The following is a 24,428-nucleotide window of genomic DNA, read 5'->3' as shown; positions in this document are numbered from 1 at the left end:
CCAGCCAGCCCAAAGCCAATCCCTAGACTGAGGAGGCCTTCTGAATCTCCTGTTTATATTTTTTTTATAGAAAATGACAACCATTGAAAGCAGCATTCAGCTTTGAAGACAAAGTGTTAGTGTTGTTGCAACATCTGGACAACTGACTTTTTTGTGAATTACACATTTAACTCCACAGAACCCATTAACAAAGATCCTAATCCATGTGTAGAATTCTGATCTGCAGAGTAGCTTCAGTTGTACAGGGCATTGGTGAGAACATGTCTTGAATAATGTGCACAGTTTTGGTCTCTGAAATAACTGCACAGAGGCCAGGTCCCATCACCAAGTCATTCTTTATTAACTAGCGCACAGTACACTGGCTGCGGCCAACCAGCTCGGAGTCGCTGCTCAACTGAGTCTTCTGCTTCTATGTTTTTTCTTCTTTTTCTGTTGGAATTCAGCTGTTAGGCACTTCTGCATGGTTACATCATTAATCCCACTTACCAAATGGTCTCTCAGCATCTCATTCAGGCTTAACTGAAAAATCACATGCCTCTGCTAGTCATTGTAACCTCATTAAAAACCCCAATATGAATTCTCCCAGTTCTTTAACAGCTGAATAGAACCAATGGCATCTCAGGATTAGAGGAAGTTTAGGGCCATAATATTCCATAACCAACTCTGTCAACTCTTGGGAGGTTTTAGTGTCTGTTGCCTCTTATAAGTGAAAATCCTACGGGCCCACACGCAATCAGAGGGATTATTTGTTGCTTTTCATCTGCCCCAATGTCATTTGCCCAGAAAAGATGTTGCATTCTTTGCCCAGTCTTCAACAACAGGGTCAAATGAGTCAAGCTTCCCAAATAGAGCCCTGATGCCAGAAATGCTTAACCCACCTCAAAGTGACAAGTTGCAAGCAAATGTTCTTCAAGCACATCCGGTTTTTTCCTGTCGCCACTGAAGTAAACACGCAGAGGCTGATAACCCATCACCAAGCCAACCTTTATTTACTAGAGCACAGTTCACTGGCCGTGGCCAGCTAGCTTGGAATCAGTTCTCAACTGAGGAGATTCTCATCTCCTGGTTATATTTTGTTTTTTTTTAGAACTTAGAATGATCACCTCTAATGGGGATTAAAAACTAATGAGAAAACTTTTAGAACTTAAGAAAAATTGTTAGAAACCATTATTAAAGAATTAGTGACAAGAGATTTGCAAAGTCATACTACAGTCCGTCAGTGTGGGCATGGTTTTATGATTGTGAAATAACTGCACAGAAGCCAGTATCGTATCACCAAGTGACCATTTATTTACTTGTGCTCATTTCACTGGCCGTCATCGGCCAGGTCAGAGTCAGTGCTCAACAGAATCTCCTGTTTGTTTTTAAGGAGATTTTAATCTCTTGGTTATATGTTATTATATATATTTCTTTTCCCTTTATACAAGCCCCTACACTACTCCCATATTGCAGCAGTGCTTATTTCTGCCAGCACCCTTGTGCAGGCATGAGTAAAAACAACAGCTGGAATCTTCTGTTTATATCTGTCAACCAGGGCTTGCTGACTGGATTGTTAACCTGGGCAAGTCAAGAATCTCATAGTTAATAGCCATGATTCTAATCACTACAGAAAGACTGCTCCTTGTTCACAATGGCAAACAAGATGATTTGAACTCTTTTCTCAGGATCATCCATTGCTTGGTCCGTAAAATAGAATTCCAAATGTTTGAACAGTTGTACTCCGTAGATGTGTCACTAGATGTCCAATCTCTAATTTGGGTTTCTGATATTAAAATACTGGATTAAAAAGCCTTGAGTCTCTGACTTTGTCTCAGCCTTAATTAAATCTGCTCCTTTAGTGGCTTATGCACATGTACAGTCAATACTGACTGGGACAGGTCGAACAATCATGATTTTCTTTTCGTAAATATATTGTCCCATTGTTTTCTTCACCAGTTTAGGCAGTCATGAGCATGTGATTTCCATGAGTCTGAGGACATTGCGTTGAGAGAATCTTTGAGGACATCCTTAAGGCATTTTCCCTGACCTATGGGTAACCACTTGTTATACCAGAGCTCAGAGTAGAAATCTCATTTTGGAAGTCTTATTTTAGCCATTCAGATGCTGCGACTTGCCCAGTGTAGCCGACTCAATACTGTATCATCCAGTTCTTAAATATGTTTTATTTATAGAATACGATTATGCTGATAGCTATGAATAGTGCAGCAAGACAATCTACTAAGATGATTAAAAATGTTGATTTTGATAAAGCATTCCACCAGAGATCGGTAACAGGCATAATAGATTTTAGAATTTGTGGACATACTCACGAAGAGGCTCATGCTGTATTAATCCTGCCACTAGGGAGCACTGTGCCAAAAGTAGAAGAGAAATGGCCTACATAGGTCAAGCTCCAAATTTACACATTGCAGAGTGAATTCCAAACTCAATTTCAGAATTAAGTTGTATTCTGTGGTGGAGACATTTCTCATCCAATAATAGCTGTGCTTGCAGTTCCAGTTGGATCTTGTCACATTGGATATTTTCCATAGTCAATTTTGCTACAAAATCATTAGCATCTATTACATTGAGATTCACCAGCATTGACATGTCTAAAACATGTAGCCCAACAGAATATGCATAACTGCTGATGAGATTGAGCAAATCCACTGCCTCTTAAAATTAGTTTATAATCCCGAAAGTACTTTGTAGCCTAAGGAATCTGTGAGAGGTGTTCACTAGAACTGTAGAATTTAGAATGTTTTGATTTTGCTTTCATCTGTTTAGTTAGACAACCTCGATCGTTGATCAGCCCTCAAGAGCTATTTAATTTCTCCTGAGAATATAACCTGTATGGTGGTAACTTGCTGTTTTTCCTGTCTAACCTTGCAGTTCATAAAAGCTTGATATATCTGGGCATGTGCATTCACCTACTTTAAAGGTACAAGTTCACGGAATGGAGCATCATAAATAATGATGTTTGAAGGAATTAGCAATTTACCAATGACATTACTTGGCTGGCTAACATGAACAAAATGTGAACTGTTCCTTAATTTCTGCTACCTTTGCTTAAACTCCTGTTCCTTCAACAGAATTCTAGGAAACTTTGGTCTAACTATTTTCAGTCTCTATGCTTCTCCATGGTGATTAAAGAACTTTTTATTTTATTGTTTCTGACCTAATCATTATCATGTTAGGGTCTTGTTGCGGAGAAATTGGCTACTTTTTTTTTACATCATAAGAATGACTACACTTTGAAAGTCCATCATTGACTTTTACAGTGACTTGATCATCCCAACATTGTGGAAAGTGCTAATTAATTGCAAATTTTTCTTTTATTTGAATGCATCTGGGTACAACCTATGGGCAAATATTTAGTCTGTTACTTACCAAATTCTGTTGATTAAAATGGCCGTATGTCTCATTGTGTCCTGCTCCTGAGAGAGGGAACTACTGCTAGCAACAATAGTTGAGCATCTTCCTGCATGGTCTGGAATCACTGACTTTCCAATTCATGTGTTTTGCTTTTCCATCTTGTATACATTCCTTGCTTATGTTCCATTTTATATTTTTAATTTTGAGCATTTTTCTCTGCATTTTATTTACTTCTCACCAGATCCCCATCTTCTCACTTTTTGACAACTAAAACGAAGCTTCAGTTAACTTTCTGTGCCTAGCTTGATCCTTTTTCAGGAAGTTTGTGCATACATAACTCTAAATATAGGATGACGAAAAGTGCCATTGAAGACCTGACTACAGTATCTTAGCATAGTGACTGGGCAATATATATTATGCTGTGAAATTTATCCTGTGCTAAAAACTGCAGTAATTCTTTCTTCCATATTTGATATTTTTGTTATATTTCTGCTTCCTACCTGCACTTTCTTCGCTAATACTTATGGTATTTGATATATATGTATTTGCACACTGTTAATTGAATACTAGATTCCTCCCTGGTGGATGTAAATGCGTTCTAGCAAGCACACTCCAAGGTGTCTCTGGCATTGCTTTCTCTTTTGTTATTCTTTGACAGAATACCCTAGAGAGTCTGGAAATAAACAAAAAATGAAGAGTTGTTGCCACACTCTTTCAAGGCTACATTTTTTGTTCCCAGGTTTGGATGTTAAAGTTGGGAGAAAACCTGGCACTGTGAACCACACGTTTAAACATGGCCACCATACATCAGCTATCTTTCAATTCTGAACAAACGAGCCAAAGTCAACAAACATAAGAGTTTGCCAGTTCCTAAGGCCAACTGGGCAAAAATAATGCCTCAGAGCTCCTGCACTGTGCTTAAATTTTAAACATAAAGATTAAAACATAGAAATGCTCACTCACCCTCAGCTTCACATCCTTCATCCATGCACAATATGCTTCTCTACCCTTTCCTGTTACTCCACATACTGCATGTCCTAGCTTGTGCATTTTTACCTGCCTCCCGTGGTCCTTTATGCCTCTGTACCACCCTCCGCCATCACTCATCACCACATTCCTTTACAATCGCTATATAGTAAATCCTCTGCATCCATGAATTCATGACTCACAAATTCGCCTATCCGTGTCAAAAAATAAATGGAAATAAAATTTATCATCCACAGATGAACTCGATTATCTGCGATTTTTAACCTACTTTTAACAGGCTCTGCACTCATGAATTTCATCATTTGTGGGAGTTCACAGAAACAGAATAATTGCATATATGGAGGAATGATTGTACCAAGTTTTACCCCCTACGTACTCGCCTTTGCTTTTCCCTTTCCAACTCACAACACCTAGAAAACTATGGGAAAATCTCAAAAGGTGTGCGGACAGTGTTTAGTGGTGATGTAAATTTTGGGCAAAAAGTTGATAACAAAAACTAATCCCTTAGGCAAGCTAACATTTTACTTCAGTGCTTAATGCTAAGTGTTAAATTCCTAATGCCAACAAACATTTCCCTCCAGTAAGCTTTCAAAATTATTACTTGATAGCACTTGATAGACATTGTGCAAATGTTAGATTGGGAAATCAGTCATATAGCACAAATCCCCAGTAACAAAGTAACTTCTTTTAAATTTGCAGTTTTTTTCAGACAATTCCTTGAAAAGTTGGCAATTACAATGGATTTATGCACATTTTGTGCATAAACATGCCTTCTAGAACCCCAAAGACTACTTTGCTTCCAGCAAAGGGCACCTTATCTCCATTGAAAGTGTTCCAGGACTAGATCCATTGAGATACCTAGTTAATTCAAGGGGGAAGGAAACATAAAACATTCCTCCAGTATTTGCACACTGCATCACTTTCCCACATCACATACAATCCTTGTGATCCAACTAAGGCCAAGACATGAACCTAATGCCCTTCCTGCATCTCCATGGCTTTGCATGACTCTGCCAACTTAAAGCCAATTTCCATCCACCGTCCTATCTCTTCGCCTACTGTGCCAACTTGTTAATTATCCACTTGTGTTCATGCATATACCAGAAGAAGTATAGTTCTGTTATAGAACACAGAACATAGAACAGTACAGCACAGAACAGGCCCTTCAGCCCACAATGTTGTGCCGACCATTGATCCTCATGTATGCACCCTCAAATTTCTGTGACCATATGCATGTCCAGCAGTCTCTTAAATGACCCCAATGACCTTGCTTCCACAACTGCTGCTGGCAACGCATTCCATGCTCTCACAACTCTCTGTGTAAAGAACCCGCCTCTGACATCCCTTCTATACTTTCCACCAACCAACTTAAAACTATGACCCCTCGTGCTAGCCATTTCTGCCCTGGGAAATAGTCTCTGGCTATCAACTCTATCTATGCCTCTCATTATCTTGTATACCTCAATTAGGTCCCCTCTTCTCCTCCTTTTCTCCAATGAAAAGAGATCGAGCTCAGTCAACCTCTCTTCATAAGATAAGCCCTCCAGTCCAGGCAGCATCCTGGTAAACCTCCTCTGAACCCTCTCCAAAGCATCCACATCTTTCCTATAATAGGGCGACCAGAACTGGACGCAGTATTCCAAGTGCGGTCTAACCAAAGTTTTATAGAGCTGCAACAAGATCTCACGACTCTTAAACTCAATCCCCCTGTTATGGACCAAACCAAACCTCCACAAAATATGTCAAGGAGACAGCCTACATCCTAACATTTGTTTATTTTAAAGGCAAGTGCTAGGCGTTGCATAATGGATGCAATTTAATCAGTCAAACGATCAGGTTTGAAGCAAAACATACTTTATTCATACAAATGTAAGGGGTGATGGACTCTCAGGGAAATGTAGCACTGACAGCCAGATTTCTGGTACTGAGACTGGCTCTACTATAATGAGGGGTATGTCAAGTTCCAAGTGATTGATTGTGATAGTGTACTCTCCCGTCAGAGGCACAGACAGACATTGCTGCAGCGGACAGCAAGACATCAGAATGATCAGTTGTCCTCCTGGTACCAGGATCAAGGATGTCTTGGACAGGCTGCAAAATAATCTCAAAAGGGAGAGTGACCATGTTGGTACCAATGACATAGGAAGAAAAAAGGATGGGGTTCTGAGGAAAGAATGTAGGAAATTAGGCAGGACATTAAAAAATAGGTCCTTCAGGATAATAATAATAATAATAATAATAATAATAATAATTCCCGGTGCCACATGCTAGTGAGAGTGGGAATATGAGAACACAGCAGATCAATATGTGGTTGAGGAGCCGGTGCAGGGCAGAAGGATACACATTTTTGGATCAATGGAATCTCTTCTGAGGTAGAAGTGACCTGTAGAAGAAAGATGGATTGCACGTGAATTGGAAGGGGACAAAGGCACTGGCACAAGATTTGCTAGACCTACTCAGTTTAAACTAGTGTGGGTCCCAGAGAGAAAGTGAGAAGAGAGATCGGTCTGAGGCTGGTGAATTTGAAAAAAGGAGCAAGTCAAACAGCCAAGGCAAGCACGAGCAAGACAGAAAATGAGGCAGGACTGATAAATCAAGCTGCATTTATTTCAAAGGCTGACAGGCTACAGCAGATGAACTTGGGGCATGATTGGGAACATGGGACTGGGATCTCATAGCTACTACAGAAATGTAGCTTAGGTTTGGACCGGACCACTAGCTTTATGTTTCAGGGAATAGATACTATAGGAAGGATAGAAAGATGGGGGTGTGGTGTGGGGTGGCTAGAGAGGAGGGGGACTGGCATTTTTGGTTAGGGATAACATTACACTGGAGTGAGGGAGGATATTCCGGGGAGTACATCCAGTGATGTTATTTGTGTGGAACTGAGAAATAAAAAAGGGATGATTATTTTATTGGGACCGTACTATACATACCCCAGTAGTCAGCAGGGAATTGAGAAACAAATTTGTAAGGAGACTCAGTTATCTGTAAGAATAATAAGCTGGTTATGGTAGGAAATTTTAACTTTCAAAATTAGACTGGGACTGCCATAATGTTAAGGGCTTGGATGGAGAGGAATTTAACTGTGCACAAGAAAATTTTCTGATTCAGTATGTGGATGTACCTATCAGAGAAGGTGCAAAACTTAACTTTACCTTGGGAAGTAAGGAAGAGCAAGTGACTGAGGTGCCAGAGGGGAGCATTTTGGGGCTAGTGATTATAACTCGATTAGTTTTAAAGTAGTTATGGAACAGGATAGACCTGACCAAAAAAATTAGAAGCTCTAAGTTGCAGGAACGCTGATTTTGACAGTATTGGACAAGAACTTTCAAAGGTTGATTGGGAATGGATATTCACAATTAAAGGGATAACTGGAAAGTTATGAAATGAGTTATGAAATCTCAGAAATGAGATAATGAGAGTCCAAAGATAAGTATGTTCTTGTTAGTGTGAAGGAGGTTGGTAGATGTAGGGAATGCTGGATGACTACAGAAATTGAGATTCTAGTCAAGAAAATTAGGTAAGTATCTGTCACGTATAGACAACAGGAATTGAGTGAATCTCTAGCATGCCTAAGGGCAGTAGGATTATATTCAAGATGGGAAATCAGGAGGGCAAAAAGGGGACATAAAATAGCTTTGGCAAGCAGGATTAAGGAGAATCCAAAGCGATTCTACAAGTACATGAAGAAGAAAAGTGTGACTAGGGAGAGAATAGGTCCCTTTAAAGATCAGCAAAGCCCTCTCTGTGTGGAACCACAAGAGGTGGGTGAGATACTACATGAGTATTTTGTATCAGTGTTTACTGTGGAAAAGGATGTGGAGGATAGAGAATGTGGGAAATGAATAGCGAATCTTGAAAAGTGTCTATGTTACGCGGGAGGAGATGCTGAATGTCTTAAAACGCATAAAAGTGGATAATTCCCAGGACCTGATCAGGTATACCCTAGAACTCTGTGGGAAGCTAGGAAACTGATTGCCGGGCCCCTTTGTGAGACATTTCTGTCATCGACAGCCATGGGTGAGGTGTTGGAAGAGTGGTGATTGGCTGATGTGATGTGATTATTATAAGAAAGATGGCAAGGAGAAGCCTGGAAAATATAGACTGTAGGTGAGCCTAACATCAGTGGTGGGTAAGTTGTTGGAGGGGATTCTTAGGGACAGGATTTACATGTATTTGGAAAGGCATGGACTAATCAGTGGGATAGTCAATATGGCTATGTGCATGGGAAACCATGTCTCACTAGCTTGGTTGAATTTTTTGAAGAAGTGATGAAGAAGATTAAAGAAGGCAGAGTAGTGCTCATTATGTATATGGATTTCAGTAAGGCATTCGACAATGTCCTTCATGGTAGACTAGTTAGCGAGGCTAGATCACATGGAATACAAAGAGTGCTAGCCATTTGGATGCAGATTGTCTCCTACCTTTGAGCCAGAGGTGGTGGTGAGGATTGCTTTTTGGACTGGAGGCTGTGACCAGTGGTATGTTGCAAAGATTGTTGCTGGGTCCATTGCTTTTTGTCAATTATATAAATAATTTGGATATGAACAAAGGAGGTATGGTTAGTAAGTTTGCAAATGATACCAAAATGGGTGGTGTAATGGAGAGTCTCAGAGTACAATGGGACCTTGATCAGATGGCCAGATGTGCTGAGGAATGGCAGATGGAGTTTAATTTAGATAAATATGAGGTGCTGCATTTTGTAAGGGCAAATCAGGGTAGTACTTATACACTTAATGGTAATGTCCAGGGGAGTGTTACAGAACAAAGAGACCTTGGAGTGCAGCATCTTAGCTCCTTGGAAATAGAGTCGTACATAGACAGGATAATGAATAAGGTGTTTAGTATGCTTGCTTTTATTGGTCAATGCATTGAGTATAGGAGTTGGGAGGTCATGTTGCATCTCTACGGAACGTTGGTTAAACCAATTTTGGAAAGCTGCATTCAGCTCTAGGGTCTCCCTGCCACAGGAACGTTATTGTGAAACTTGAAAGAGTTCAGAAAAGACTTACAAGGTTTGCCAGGGTTGGAGTGTTTGAACTATAGAGTGGGGCTATTTTCCCTGGAGCATCAGAGGCTGATGGCTGATCTTATAGAGGTTTATAAAATCATGAGGGGCATTATTAAGGTAAAAAGCCACAGCCTTTTCCCCTGGGTAGGGGAGTCCAGAACTAGAGATCGTAGGTTTAAGGTGAGAGGGAAAAGTTTTTGAAGGTATCTAAGGGGCAGCTTTTTCATGCAGAGGGCAGCGCCTGTATGGAATGAGCTTCCAGAGGAGGTGGAGGAGGCTGGTACAATTTTAAAGGCATCTGGATGGGTGTATGAATTGGAAGGATTGAGAGAGAAACGGGCCAAATGCTCGCAAGTAAGTCTAGATTTATTTAGAATATCTAGTCGGCATGGATGAATTAGACCGAAGAATCTGTTTCTGTGCTGTTTATCCCTATGACTCTAGTTAAAATAGAGACATAATAAAAAAGAAAGAAAAGAATTGAACCCTATTGAAATACTTGACAAAATAGTGAACTGCTCATTAACTGTTACAATATAGTAAAACCCCATTAGCACGCCATTGGCAAAGACAAATTCAGTAACATAGATTGTCTCGTATGCATTTCTAGCAGTAGGAAGTGAATCCAAATGTTTAGCTGTAGCAAAGAGGGAGAAAGCTGTAGCAGTTTTCACAACCCTAACTGCTTTTGAAAGCCAAAACTAAAAGCCTGGTTCTTTGGGAACATGGCATTAGCTGTTCAAGCTGCTTCTATTGTTCCAACTTTTAAAGAAAAAACCTAACACCTCACAAGCTGTTCACTTTATTGGCTTGGAGCAGATTGCTTGGTACCTCTGTCTCAATCTCTCTTCATTTAAAAAAAAGGACAAAATACACTTCATAAAGCCATAGTATCATCTCAACTCTCCCCTTATAAAAGTGAGTCATAAATACGTAACGATGGCTTCTTTTTAAAAAGCTTTAGCTTATGCTATCAATATACTACAATACATATACATTACATTACCTCGAAGCATGCAAACATTCACTGCTACAGTCCATTTTAGTCCATTTTCTTCCCACCACCGAATGCCTCCATCTTCCTTTACCAAAGTCACGACAGTGTGTCAGCAGTTATGTTCTCTTGTCTTGCCACATGTATAATTTTCAAATTGAATGGCTACAATAATAAGCTCCAAAAAATAGCATGAAATTTTTATCCTTAACTTTTTCCAAAAGCTTTAAGGGGTTAGGATCAGTATATACAATTCTCTCAGACACATTACTGGCAAGAAAATGTTGAGACGTTGCAATGCCAACACCAAACTCAAGATCTCCTTCTCCTTTATGGAATATTTCTGTTGATGATGACTCAACTTTCTGGAAAAAGACCCAATAGGCCTTTCTATCTTCTTGCCAGAGTATACCACCGGCACCCACATCACTCGCATTAATAGCACTTTGAATGGCTCTGAGTAATTAGATATGGCTAATATTGGGACAGTGGTTACACAATTTTCAGGCTGCCAACTGCCTTCTGACTTTCCTCCATCCACGGACATTTTCTGCACCACTTCAACAAGTCAGTCTATGGAGCAACCATAGTGCTGAAATTTGGTATGAACTTCAAGTAATAATCACTCAATCCCAGGAATTGTAGTACTTCTATCATAATCCCTGCAGTGTGGAAACAGACATTTTGGCCTAATAAGTATCCGCGCCACCCCTCCAAAAAGCATCTCACCCAGATCCAAGCCCCTACCCTTTCCCTCTAACCCTACATTTCCCACGGCTAATCCTCCTCACCTACACACCCCGGACACTACGGGCAATTTAGCATGGCCAATCCACCTAACCCGCACATCTTTGAACTGTGGGAGGTAACCGGAGCACCCACACAGACATGGAGCGAATGTGCAAACTCCACACAGACTGTCACTTGAGGGTGGAATCAAACCCAGGTCCCTGGCGCTGTGAGGCAGCACTACTAACTTCTGAACCACCATGCCACGCGGAGTTCCCTGTTCGTTGATATGGAAACTCCCCAATAACCTCTGTTTACACATACTGTGGGTCCATTTGTCCACATTCAAAGACATAGTCCAGGTACTTGACTTGGGTTTTTGCAAACTTACTCTTAGCCAGGTTTATCTCCACGCCCGCCTCCACCTCCTGAAGTCAATCAAACAATTCCGATACATGCTCCAAATATTCCTTCTATGTGTGAGTCAAAATTTCCAGATGGTCTATGTACATTACACAGTTGGATAGTCTGGAAATGACATTTTTGGTTAGTCTTTAAAATGTGGCTGGCACATTTTTCATATCAACTGGCATGACTTTCAACTGGTGCAGTTCATTCAGTGTCACAAAAGCTGAAATTTCCTTTGCTCTTCCAGATAATTGTATGCCCGTATCCTATGAGTAAGTGCAACTTTGAAATATAGGCTGCTTGCCCTCATCTTCTCAATACAGTCTTCCAAGCGTGAAATAGGCTACGACTCAGGTTTTGTAACTGCATTGACTGTGATGGTGTACACATAATCGTTGGGTACCATCTGGCTTTGCAACCATTACTATGAGTGAACTCCATTCATTGCAACTTGCTTCAATTATGTTGTCTTGGAGCATGTGTTCAATTTCATTTTGATCCTGTGCCAACTTTAGAGGATTAGATCTATAAGGATGTCGCTTATTTGGTACAGCATTTCTTGTAGATCATGCATACTCAGATTCGTATTTCCCAGATTACTGTCATATATCTCCCCATGTGATTGTACTAATTCTTTAAGGTCATTTCAATTTTCCATAGAAAGTAACTCAATAATTTATTCCAATTTTTGAGAACTTCCTCAATGCCCAATCTAATTTAAGGAATGTCCAACCCAGAATCATCTGAACTTGGTTCTTCACCCTATGTTGTAACCAGTAGTACATTCTCCTTCTGCTTTTCTTCGTTGTCAAAACACTTCCTGAGCATATTCACATGACACACATTGTGAGATTTCTCTCTATCTGGTGTTTTTTAATTAAATAATTCACCTCACTCAATTTCCTTTTGAATTGATAAGCCCACTAAACCCTGCCTTTAAAGGTCCACCTACCACTTGTAGTAATACTAACACTTTATCTCCTCTAAAAAAAACTATTAATTTTTAATTTCTTGCCTGCTTCTTGTTTCATTACATGCTGTGTTACTTGTAAATGCTGTGCAACCAACTCACCCGTTCTTTTTAATCTTCCCTAGAATTTGATGCACAGTCCAAATGTGTGGTCTCTGAACACTGACTCACCAATTTCTCCTTAATTAACTCAAGTTGTCCTCTCACCTCATACCCAAAAACTCATTTTAATGGATTAAATTTAGTTGATGCATTAGATGCATCCATAACAGCAAAAAAAGTACAAATGGAATTCCTTTATCCAAGTTCTCTGGATAATTTTGACTATAAGCTCTCAACATGATCTTTAAAGTTTGATGCACTGTTCTAATGCTCTTTCTGATTCTGAATGGTACACAGTAGATTTGAAGTTTTTTACTCCTAAGCTATCCATAACTTTCTTGAATAATTTTGATGTAAAATTTGACCCATGATCCAATGTATCTCTGTGGGTATTCTGTATCTAATTTTTAAAAAATGAGTTAACTCTTCTACAATCCTTTAGGCCATGATAATCTAGTAGACACCTTCATTATGGTCAACAAATACTGATTTCCACTTTTTGTTTTAGGTAGGGGTCCTATGCAATCAATTAAGACAGATGTAAAAGGTTCCTTAGATCTGAGAATGGATATTCAGGGTGCTGGGGGCTTTATCACTGCCTGAGGTTTTCCTGATATGTAAGACATGTTCAAACACATCCTTATGCAGTCCAGGCCAATAAAAATGGTTTTGTATTTTGGCTTGCCTATTTTTCATTATCTAATGAAAATTAATGTTAAAATTAAAAAAAAGTAAGTACATAAAATTTAAATAAAATCAACCACTTAGTTGAGTAACGGAATAAAAAGCAACTCATCTTCAATAAGTTGCTTCAAGAAAAGAATTCTCCAAAGCTGATAATGTGTTGGATTCTGCAGAACAGAAGCAGAACTCCTTATTTTAAAAAAAAGTCATTGTTCAGTGCTTTTTAAGAAAATCCCTTACAATGTGAAAAAAGGCCTTTAAAACACATAGTCTTTTTAAACTTCTGAATTTAGAATTAAAAAACCTCAGCCGTTCACTATAGACCCTGAAAAGCTTGTTTTGAAAAAAAAAGTTCATTTGTTAAATCGCAGTTTTGGTTTGTGGTTGGTTTTTTTGGGATGTTGAAGAAACAAAATGACTGAAAATCTTATATTAGTGAAATATAATAACTGTAATAACCATTAAACAAAACTGTCATAAATCTTTAAGCCTGCAATCCCAGGAGCAGCTGCAAGATCCACACTGCCTCCCAGGTGAGGTTCTTTATCATAAACGCACCCTGATCAGGTTTTACATTGTTTTGCAGCTTTTTGCTTCCGCTGTGGTTTCCTTTATCTCTTCAATAAAACTATCTGCCTTATCTTGTTTTCCCACATCTGTCTGCTCACTGTTTTTACTAAACCACCAATGCTGTGGCTTGATGAGGCCTACTTTATTGCTGTGAAAACACCTTAGCTTTTTCACTGTTCTTCCCCTTTGTGGATTTCCTTTTTACCCTGTGGTAAACGATCTTTGCCATCTTCAATGAGATCTCCTTTTCTTTTACCACCTGAGATATCGGGCCATATAGTATGGAAACAGAGTCTTTAGTCCAACTAGCCCCTGGCAACCATGTTCCCAAGCTAAGCGAGCTCCACTTGCCCGTATTTGGCCCATATTCCACCAAACCTTTCCTATTGATGTACTTATCCAAATGACTTTTAAATGTTTTAACTGTTCCTGCATCTACCACTTCCGCTGGCAGTTCATTCCATGCACAAACCACTGTCTGTGCAAAACAAGTTGCCTTACCTGTCCTTTTTAAAATTTTCTCCTCTCACCTTAAAGAAATGTCCCCTAGCATTGAACTCCTCCCAACCTATGGAAAGAGAAAACTTGGTATTCACCTTATCTATGCCCCTCATGATTTTATAAAGGTCTCAACCTCCTACTGTCCAGTTAAAAAAGGTCCCAGCCTATTTTTATAAGTAAGAGCTTCCATTCCTGACAATATCTTGCTAAGTCCATGCTGAATGCTCTCCAATTTATAATATCCTTCCTGTAAGAGTGCAACCAGAACTGCACATAGTACTCCAAAAGAAGGTTCACCAACATCATGTACAACTTGAACATAATGGACCAACTCGTTTACTCAAAGGTCTGAGCAATGAAGACAAGCATGCGAAATGATTTCTTAACCACCTTGTCCAACTATGATGCAAATTTTGAAGAGTTATGCAATTGTCATCTTAGGAAACCTCTTTTCCTGTTCACTATACCACCAATTTTGGTGTCTTCTGCAAACTTACTAGCCATGCCTCCTATGTTTTCATCCAAATCGTTTATGTAAATGACAAACAAAACTGGATACAGTAATGATTCCTGTGGTACACTGCTGATCACAGGCCTCCAGTCCACAAATCAACTCTCCACTACTACTCTGTCTCTCGTACCAAATATTTCTGCTCTGGGCCATGCAATTTCTTCCCCAACTTCCTAGAACATTCTGGGATACACCTGATCAGGTCCTGGAGATTTGTCTACCTTTATTTGTTCTAAGATTTCCAGCAATCCTCTTCTGTAATGTGAACTGTTTTCAAAATATCAACATTTATTTCCATGAGTTCTCCAGCCTCCATTTCTTTTTTCACAATAAAAACTGACCCAAAATATTAATTTGGTATCTCTCCCATCTCCTGAGGCTCAACGCATAGACAACCTCATGGATCTCAAAGGAAGTCTGTTCTCTCTTTCGTTCTCTTTAACTCTTAATCCAAAGGGATTCAATATGTACATTATCCTTTACCCTATCTTCCAAGGATATTTAATATTCCCACTTTGCCTTCCTAATTTCCCTCTTAAGAATGCCCTTACACTCTTTATATCCTTTAAGAGATTCATCTGATCCCAGTTGTCCATATCTGATAAGATTTTCTTATTCTTGACTAGAACCTCAATCTTTATTCTTCCAATGTTCCCTACTGTCACCAGCTTTGCCCTTCACCATAAAAGGAACATGAAAGCTCTGATGAAGGGTCTAGGCCCGAAACGTCAGCTTTTGTGCTCCTGAGATGCTGCTTGGCCTGCTGTGTTCGTCCAGCCTCACATTTTATTATAATGCCTCTCAAGTCTCGTTTTCACAATTTTGAAAACCTCTTACTTGTCAGTTGCCCCTTTACTTGTGACCAGTCTGTTCTAGTCAACTTTTGAAATTTCTTGTCTTATACCATTTAAATCTATCTAATTCCAATTAAGAACTTCGACTTTTATGCAAGGCCTATCCTTTTCCATCGCTATTTTAAAACTAGTAGAATTATGATCACTAGTCCCAAAGTGTTCCCCTACTAACACTTCAATCACTTACCCAGCCTTTTTTCCCAAGAAAAGGTCAAGTTTGTTCCTTCTCTACTCGGTACATTTACACATTGATAAAGAAAATTTTCATGAACACATTTAACAAATTCTTCACCCACCAAACCTTTAATACTATGGCAGTCCCCGTTGATATTTGGACAATTAAGAGCGTTTCTTTTTTCCTCAATTTCTATCCCTCAAGGATTGAGTTTCATGTCAGAAGCCAAACTTTGATTTATGAGCCAACTTATAATAACCTGCTATTTCTACTGCTAATCTCACAGTCTTAACTCTCCCCTCTTCCACATGAGTTCTCACTACTTCAGCCAGTGAATTTTTGAACTCCTCCAAAATAATTGTATCTCTAAAAGCATCATATGTTTGATCTATTTTCAATGCCCTTATCTACCTATGAACACTATTTATTTTGATCCATTCAAACTCTGTATGTTTGACCAGGTTCCCTCCTAAATTCCTAAAATATTGTCCATTACCTATAGGTTTCTGGTACTGGCTGATATACACTCGAAGTGGCATTTTTCACCTCATTGTACTCCCCAGATACCTCCTCTGGTAGTGATGTAAATACCTCACCAGCTCCACCTACCAATTTTGTTTGGATCAACACTACAGTTATGGTCACCGGCCATTTCACTTGTTAGCCACTTTCTCAAATGAAATGAAAACGGCTTCTATATCCTTCCTGTCAAATTTAGGCAATGCTTCGACGTATTTAAATAGATCCCCAACAGGTCTTTGGTTATGATGGGATTGTTCTCCATCACTGTTCTCATCACTACGCCTACCTTTCAACACTACCTCCGCCATTTCAAGTCAACTTTGAGTTTTCAGTTCCAACTTCAGAGTTCAAAATCTCTCTTTCTCACTTTCTTCTGCTAGGGCCATCCTTTTCTCTTTTCTCTGCTTTTAATCATAATTCAAACTATTTTGCTTCCTTTTATCTTTTTTGTTCTGCCAGGACTATTCTTTATTTTTGTTTTTCCTTTGCCATTGCTTCTAATTCAAACTGCTTCATTTGTGATTGAATTTTAGTTACCTCCAATGATTCTGATTGCATTCCTAGCAATTGGACATGTACAGCTATTGCAGCAATTATTTCCCCTTTCCACATAGCCACAGGCAGCTCAACTTCAACTTGTTTGACAATTCCAAAAGCTCTGCCTTTCTCACTTACTGTAAAGCTCCCAAAACTCTCCCAGTCCCAGGAATGAATCTCTTAGTGACTGAAAGAGCCATTACTATAAAAGGCACACTCTATTTTAAACCAACGGAATGCAACATCCTAAGTTAAAAAACACCAACGCTCACCACTCTGCATCCAATAATCCTGAACCCAACCTACAGTTCTAGACTTTGATCACGACAAGAGCCTCCAGTTTGTTACAGACCAGACCAGTTCCCCTCGGAACATGTCCAAGAGATGGCCAAGACCCTAGGTTTTTCTCATTTTAAAGGCAACAGCCAGGCACTGTATTCTGGATGCAATTACTTTGGCTAAACTATCAGGCTTGAAGCAAAACACGCTTTATTCATACACTATTGTTAAAATACAGACAAAACAACACTAAAAGAAAACAACTGGCGTAACTGTAACTCTATCAAAATACTTAACAAAATTGTAATTTACTCAGAGATAGTAGGAACTGCAGATGCTGGAGAATCTGGAAACAAGGTGAAGAGCTGGATGAACACAGCAGGCCAAGCAGCATCAGAGGAGCAGGAAGGCTGATGCTTCAGACCTAGACCCTTTTCTGAAGAAGGGTCTAGGCCCGAAATGTCAGCCTTCCTGCTCCTCTGATGCTGCTTGGCCTGTTGTATAATTTAGTCAATAACTTTTCCTATATAGTAACATTCCATAAGCACACATTTGGCAGAGGCAAAGTCAGTAAAATAGATTGTCTCACCTACAATTCCATCAGCAGGGGCTCCCAAGGTTTTAGCTGCAGCAAAGAGAGAGAGAGAGAGAGAGATGTAGCAAACCCAAGCAATTGAAAGCTAAAATTAAAATCCTGGTTTCTAAGGTTTTAGAGTAGATTTGTAGCTCGGGTTGTGGATTTTGTGGTTGGTTGGCTCGCTGAGCTGGTTCCTTGTTCCACAGATGTTTCATCACCCTGCTGGGTAACATCATCAGTGCAGCCTCTGATGAAGTGCTGTTGTGTTCTCCTACCTGTTGTTTGAACTCTGGTTCAAGAATTCCTAGCCACACTGGAAGCCACACTGAGGACCAACAGCTTCAATGAAGAATCACAACAAGCCATAAGGCAGACTGTGATCCTGACACTGACCAGAAAGAGCAAACACAACACCCTCAACACAGCTGAAAGGAAAGCCCTAGAAGAACTGAAAGGACAAGAATATCACAATACTACCAGCAGACAAAGGGCGCATGATAGTAATACTAAATATACGGAACTACCTCTCCAAGGCACATGCACTTCTAGCCAACGAGAACACGTACAGGCAAGTGCAGACAGACAAGACAGTTCAGCTTGGCAACAAGATTCTCACCACACTCAAACAAACCAGATCAATCAACAAAACAGACTTCTTAAGAACGAAACCTGAAGGAACTAATGCCCTCTGATTCTACAGCCTCCTGAAAGTACACAAATTGGAAGTACCTCTCACACCCACAGTCCCCCTGCCAGGCACTCCATTACATAGATAGGCCAAGGAGATACAAACGAGACTAAAGCACCTCGTCAGCAAGTCACCCCACTCAATCCACTCAGCCCAAGGTTTCCTCAATTTCGTCAAGGACGTAAGGATAGTTGACAACAAGACCGTGGTATCATTTCATGTAACTGCCCTATTTACATCGATAGACATACCACTGGCAAGAGAAACAATGACAACACTACTAAAACAAGAACATGACCCCAGTGACACCATCTCCGTAGACAGCATGCTGAAGCTATTGGACCTATGCCTTACCACTCACTTCACCTTTAATGGCCGAATATACGAACAGATCAACGGGACACCCATGGGATCACCTATCTCCCGAGTAATAGCTGAAGCAGTGATGCAGAGACTTGAAAATACAGCCCTTCTGCTAATCCAACCAAAACTATGGATACACTATGTGGACGACACCTTCGTCATTTTTAAACGGATCAGAACAGAGGAGACACATAAATTAATAAATAACACTCTCACCAGGACCAGATTCACCAGAGAACAGGAGAAGAACAAACAGCTCCCAATCCTGGATGTCACGGTGGAATGCAGGACAAATGGGGAATTCCTAACAAAGGTGCACAGAAAAGCCACACACACTAACCAAGTACTGAATTTCAACAACAACCACCCTAAGACCTACAAATGAAGTTGTGTGAGAACATTATTTAAAGGGGCAACAACACACTGCAGCAGCACAGAGCTATGCCAAGAAGAAGAGTATCTTTTCCAGGTATTCCAAAACAATGGATACCTGAAAAACTGGGTCATAAGATGCCTATTACACGAGTGACACCAAGAAGATGCTGCACGCCCCAACACACTCCTCATGCTACCTCACATCAGGACCATGTCTGAATTGACCACAGGATTCTTACGAACACTGGGCATCAGAGTAGCACACAAATCCACATCAACCCCACAACAACTGCTCACCCAAATCAAAGATCCAGTACCCACTACAGACAGGACCAATGTCATATACAAGATTCCCAGCAGAGGGACAAACACTACGTTGGACAAACGGGAAGGAAATTAACCAGAAGGATACACGAACATCAATCGGCAACAAAAATACACGACCAATACTCACTCATCTCCATCCACATGAATAAGGAGAACCCACCAATCCTGGGACAAGCAAAGTAGAGTCAAGCACAGGAATTCCTTGAAGCCTGGTAGTCCACTAAGAAAGCCATCAATAAACACATGGAGCTCGACCCCATATATACTCCATTGCGAAGGAAACCTGGAAGCGAGGTAATCCAGCTCAGTGAACTCCAGAGTTTAAATACCTGGTGGGAAAACACAACAATGCTTCATCAGAGGCTGCACTGTTGCTATTACCCAGCAGGGTAATGAAACATCTGCGGAATAACAAACCAGCTCGGTGAGCCAACCAACCACATGAAATCCTGGTTCTGTGGAAGCTTGACCCCACCAATTCAGAGATAATAAGAGCTGCAGATGCTGGTGGCTTTTATTGTTCCAACTTTTTAAAAGAACTCCAAGGCGCTTAAAAGATAGCAAGAACTGCAGCTACTAAGAGTCAAAGTCAACACAGTGTGGAACTGTAGGAATGCAGCAGGTCAGGCAGCATCAGAAGAGTAGGAAAGTCGACATTTCGGGTCAGGACCCTTCTCGAGAAAGAAGGGTCCTGACCCGAAATGTTGACTTTCTTACTACTCTGATGCTGCCTGATCTGCTATGTACCTCCAGCTCCACACTGTGTTGACTCCAAGGCCCTCAAGCTGTGTACTTCATTGGGTTGAAGCAGACTGCTTGGTACCCCTCTCTCAACCTTTCTTTCTTCATAAAAAGGACAGAACACACTTCCTTAAAGTCACAGTGTCATCACCATTCCTTAAAGTTTAAAATGATGAATATGCTCTCTAATGATTAAACACTCATTCATTAAAAACACAACAAAAATTCACAAACTTAAATTATTACTTTCTACTTGCATGGATATGAACTTCAGCATTTTATTATGAATCTAAAATGTGCGTATAAAATGCATCGTATTAGGTGAACTATAAAATCTGTCATCATGTAAAAGTAAGGATTATTTCTACTGAATTAGAAACAAGATCATTTTATATATTGAAAGAAAAATTTGTGTTTGTATAAAGTCTTACTTGTCTGTTGAACAGCACAAGGGGTTTACAACAAGTGAATTATAATGAAGTGAAGAACTTATAATAAAGGAAATATGAGAACCGATTTGTGTATAGCAAACTTCCATAAACAGCATTATAGTAAAGATCAAACGATCATTTTCTTTATGTGATGTTTTGTGAGGAATAAACATTGCCAAAGACAAAGGGGTTAAAACATGTAAAATTGTTCGAAACAGTGCCATCAGTTCTTCTACATCGCCTAAGAGGGCAGTTGAGGTCTTGGTATGGATCTTAGCCAAAAGACACTACTTCTGATACTCCTTCAGTATTAGACAGGAATGTCAACCATGTGATTTCCATGATCAAGTCTTGGAGTGGAATTTAGAACACATAAACCTTTGATTCCAAGTCAAGACTGAGCCAAAGTTGATGGACAATGTGAAATAATGACAGTAAACACATATATGCAACACTTTTTATCAGGTTTTCTGTCTCACTTTGGCATTGCATTGGTATTTCAATATCAGTTTCCCCTGTCACATTAGGATTTTCTGATTCAAAAACAAAATATTGTAAATACTGGAAATCTGAAGTAAAAACAGAAAATGTTGGTTTCAGCAGATTGGGCAGCCTTTGTGTAGAGAGTGACATTCTTAATATGTAAGGTCTATGATTGTTCATCAGATTATCTCCACAGCTGCTGTCAGACCTGCATAGCATTTTCAGCATTTCCTACTTGTGTGAACGCTTATGACTTTATAGCTCCCTGCTGTGATCACTAGGTGGTACCAGGGAACAGATTCTTCCTCTGAAGGCTTTATTTTTTCCTCATTAACTATAATTCCTAAATTTCACATGAAGGAATCAAACACAGTTTTTTTAAAAAGCAAGAGTTACAATAACAAAATGAATTGTATGTGCGATATTGTCATTTGTGTCTCTTAGTGTTTCAGTTTAACATGAAGATGACAGTCAGTTTCTTAAGGGCTGAGCTTCTGCAAATATTTTTTGCCCCATAATGTGTTCAATCATGTGCATTCTAAGCACACACACAATGCAAATGTTACTGGAGTATAAGCTGTGTATCTGAGGAGTTTTCTTTACCTTATGAGGATCTGAGTTTCTTTGTCTTTTTTCTAAAAATGTTAATTCTCCCTCTCCGATGTGCTTTAATTATCAATGTGGTCTCTGATGTACCTTATGTGTTACTATTGTGATTTCTCGAAATCACAGATGAACTAAAGCAATATGTGAACATAAACAACAGTGGATTTTTTTTTAATTTGCTAATTAGAGAAGTAAATAGAAATTGGTGATATTTAATTATTTTTAATCTATTATCAATTTTGACTGTATGTACTAAAAAAAATCTCCCAAATCATTTTTGAGGTTGAACAAGTTCTGTTCTGGTAAAAATTAATAATAATATTGAATCTTTCATTATTCTGAAGAAGTCGTAGCAAATTTGAATAATGAAACTGTTTCTCTCTCCATAGATGTTGCCAGACTGGCGGTGCTTCTGTAATATTCTGTTTGTATTTATAAAACAGACTTGGAAACTGCATCATTATTACCTTTTTTTCAATTTGGAATTATGTTAGTAATGAAAACTTTTGTTTATTAAAGATTGCATTGGTCAGCAAGTTCACCAGTAACATACTCCTGATTCACATCAGGATGCAAGTCAGAATGTTACGTGTCCCCAAACCATGATTTTCTGTTTAAATGAGCATAACCTTTACACTTACTTGGTTAAATGCCAGAAGATAATCATGGGAACTTATTTCAGTTGGCACAGTAATGATTTGCAGTATCCAATGGTGGTGAGGGTTCACTGGTCCTAATAAAAGGTCAGAGGCAATTTGCATTGCAATTCTCCAAGAAAAACAATCTCCAAAATGATGCGAAATCTTTATCTTTTTCTCAGTATTGCCAAATCCCACTAGCCTCAAGTTCTCGAAAATTTCATGGAGTACTGTTGACATTTTTGTTAGTTCACTCCCTCCAAGCCTAGATTCAGTCATTTCTTCTCCATTTTAAATCCAATCTGGAGAACAGTGCTAATGCTCTTTAACCCCAAGCTGTTTTTTATGGTTTCAATCCAGCAGAACTTGATCCTGGAAACCTGTAGGTACTAGGATCACTCTTGCCAGTCCTAACCTGCTACCATGTTACCAGATCTTTATAATGTTTTAGAACCTAAGGAACACCTCCCATGTCCTTTTAGCCTTTGGGAGCCCAGTTCAATGTACTACTACATCCTGAGACTATTTTGCAGTTCTGTAATCATTGTCCTGTGTAGTACTTCAGCATTTTCTTAAGAGATCTAATATGTGATGTTCCATTATTGCACTTCCAATTTAGACAATATGGCAGTTCTCATATCAATATCTGATGTCTTCATGTAGTTTTTTTTCTCTGCCTGTTGATTTTGTGTCTCACCTTTCTAGCTGTCCTAATAATTATAAAACTCTGTGCTCTTTCATATTTCAATAGGTTGGGTAACATGGCACGATTGAGAAAATTCCTAATTGTATTTTCATTGGTAGCTTTGGCAATCAAAGGTTTCCTTCCAATCACTTACACATTTCAGCCCAATTCTTCTCTCCTTTTGGTCCCATATGATTTACTTCTTTTCTATCCCTTTATTCACTCTTCCTTTACTTAGGTCAGTCACAAAAGAATGTATTAAGATCTTCACTCTCAAATTGTTTCCTTCTCCCCTACTCGCTTTGTTTTTTTTGTATTTGTTTTACTCAGAAGTTTGCTTCAAAATTCAACTTTAATTACAAAAATCAAATGTGCTTCTTTCTATTTGCATTTTGTTGTACATTTATTAGAAATTTTACTTCTGTGTTGTCTTAAAGCTGTGGATTGAAATGGGAAAAAAAAGTTTTAGATTAGAAAATCACAAGGATTGGCCACTTGGTTTGAAAATAAGGAATTTGATATCTGTTGTCAGCTCTGTTTATGTAGCTGTGAATTCCAGCAGAAATGGTGATGAACTGGAGCTGAGGTGTTATTTCCAAATTAGCACATTGATCATTTGTCCCTAGTTTGCAAACCAATGACAAAGGTGTTCTCCCTACGAACAGCAAGATATTTGGTTATCAGTTATCTGAATAGCTTGGGCTGTGAGTTACACTGATGTTTTGTTGGACCAGAAAAAAAAACCGACAGGCCTGCAGCAACCAAAAAATCGTTCTCTTACAGTTCACTGCGGTAACTACTTTAAAGCTGAAGAAAACCAATTTATTTTTCCTTCAGCAGATGCTACAGATTGTGACTTTAAAATGGATATGTCAGAGACTGTTAATAAGTGAACTACATTCTGTGTCTCTTACAAACCTTCATGCAGTTCTTCATATATGTTCTTTACCACTGGCAAATGAAGCTTGGTAATAAAAATATTCTGGCCCTCGAATATGGGACAGACCAAAACCTAAATCAAGTTAATTTCAACCTCTTTTTTACTAAGACAAAAAAGATACTGGTCTAAAACAATTTCTGAAAATAATTGAATTATTCTTGTAAAACTGCCAGGCAGCTGTCTGTTATGCATAATATACTCAAGTGTAAAATAGCAGCTGTCATCTATCACACATTTCTAATGTTGAAAATACACAGAATCCCTACACTGTGGAAACAGGCCCTTCAACCCAATACTGGGCCTCAGAGCATCCCACCCAGATCCATCCCCATATAACCCACCTAATCTACACATCACTGAACACAACAAGCAATTTAGCATGG

At 39.3% G+C, this 24,428-nt stretch overlaps 1 protein-coding gene across 6 annotated transcripts in view; it reads left to right on the top strand.

Annotated features, from left to right (window-relative positions):
• LOC125452497 (protein SOGA3-like) overlaps positions 1 to 24,428 on the top strand; it is a 115,296-nt gene that overhangs the window by 12,778 nt on the left and 78,090 nt on the right. The window lies entirely within an intron of this gene.

This window comes from Stegostoma tigrinum, chromosome 4, assembly GCF_030684315.1.
Source record: "Stegostoma tigrinum isolate sSteTig4 chromosome 4, sSteTig4.hap1, whole genome shotgun sequence".
Classification (NCBI taxonomy): Eukaryota; Metazoa; Chordata; class Chondrichthyes; order Orectolobiformes; family Stegostomatidae; genus Stegostoma; species Stegostoma tigrinum.
The sequence above is the reverse complement of the archived record's forward strand: the minus strand, read 5'-3'. Positions and strand labels throughout refer to the sequence as shown.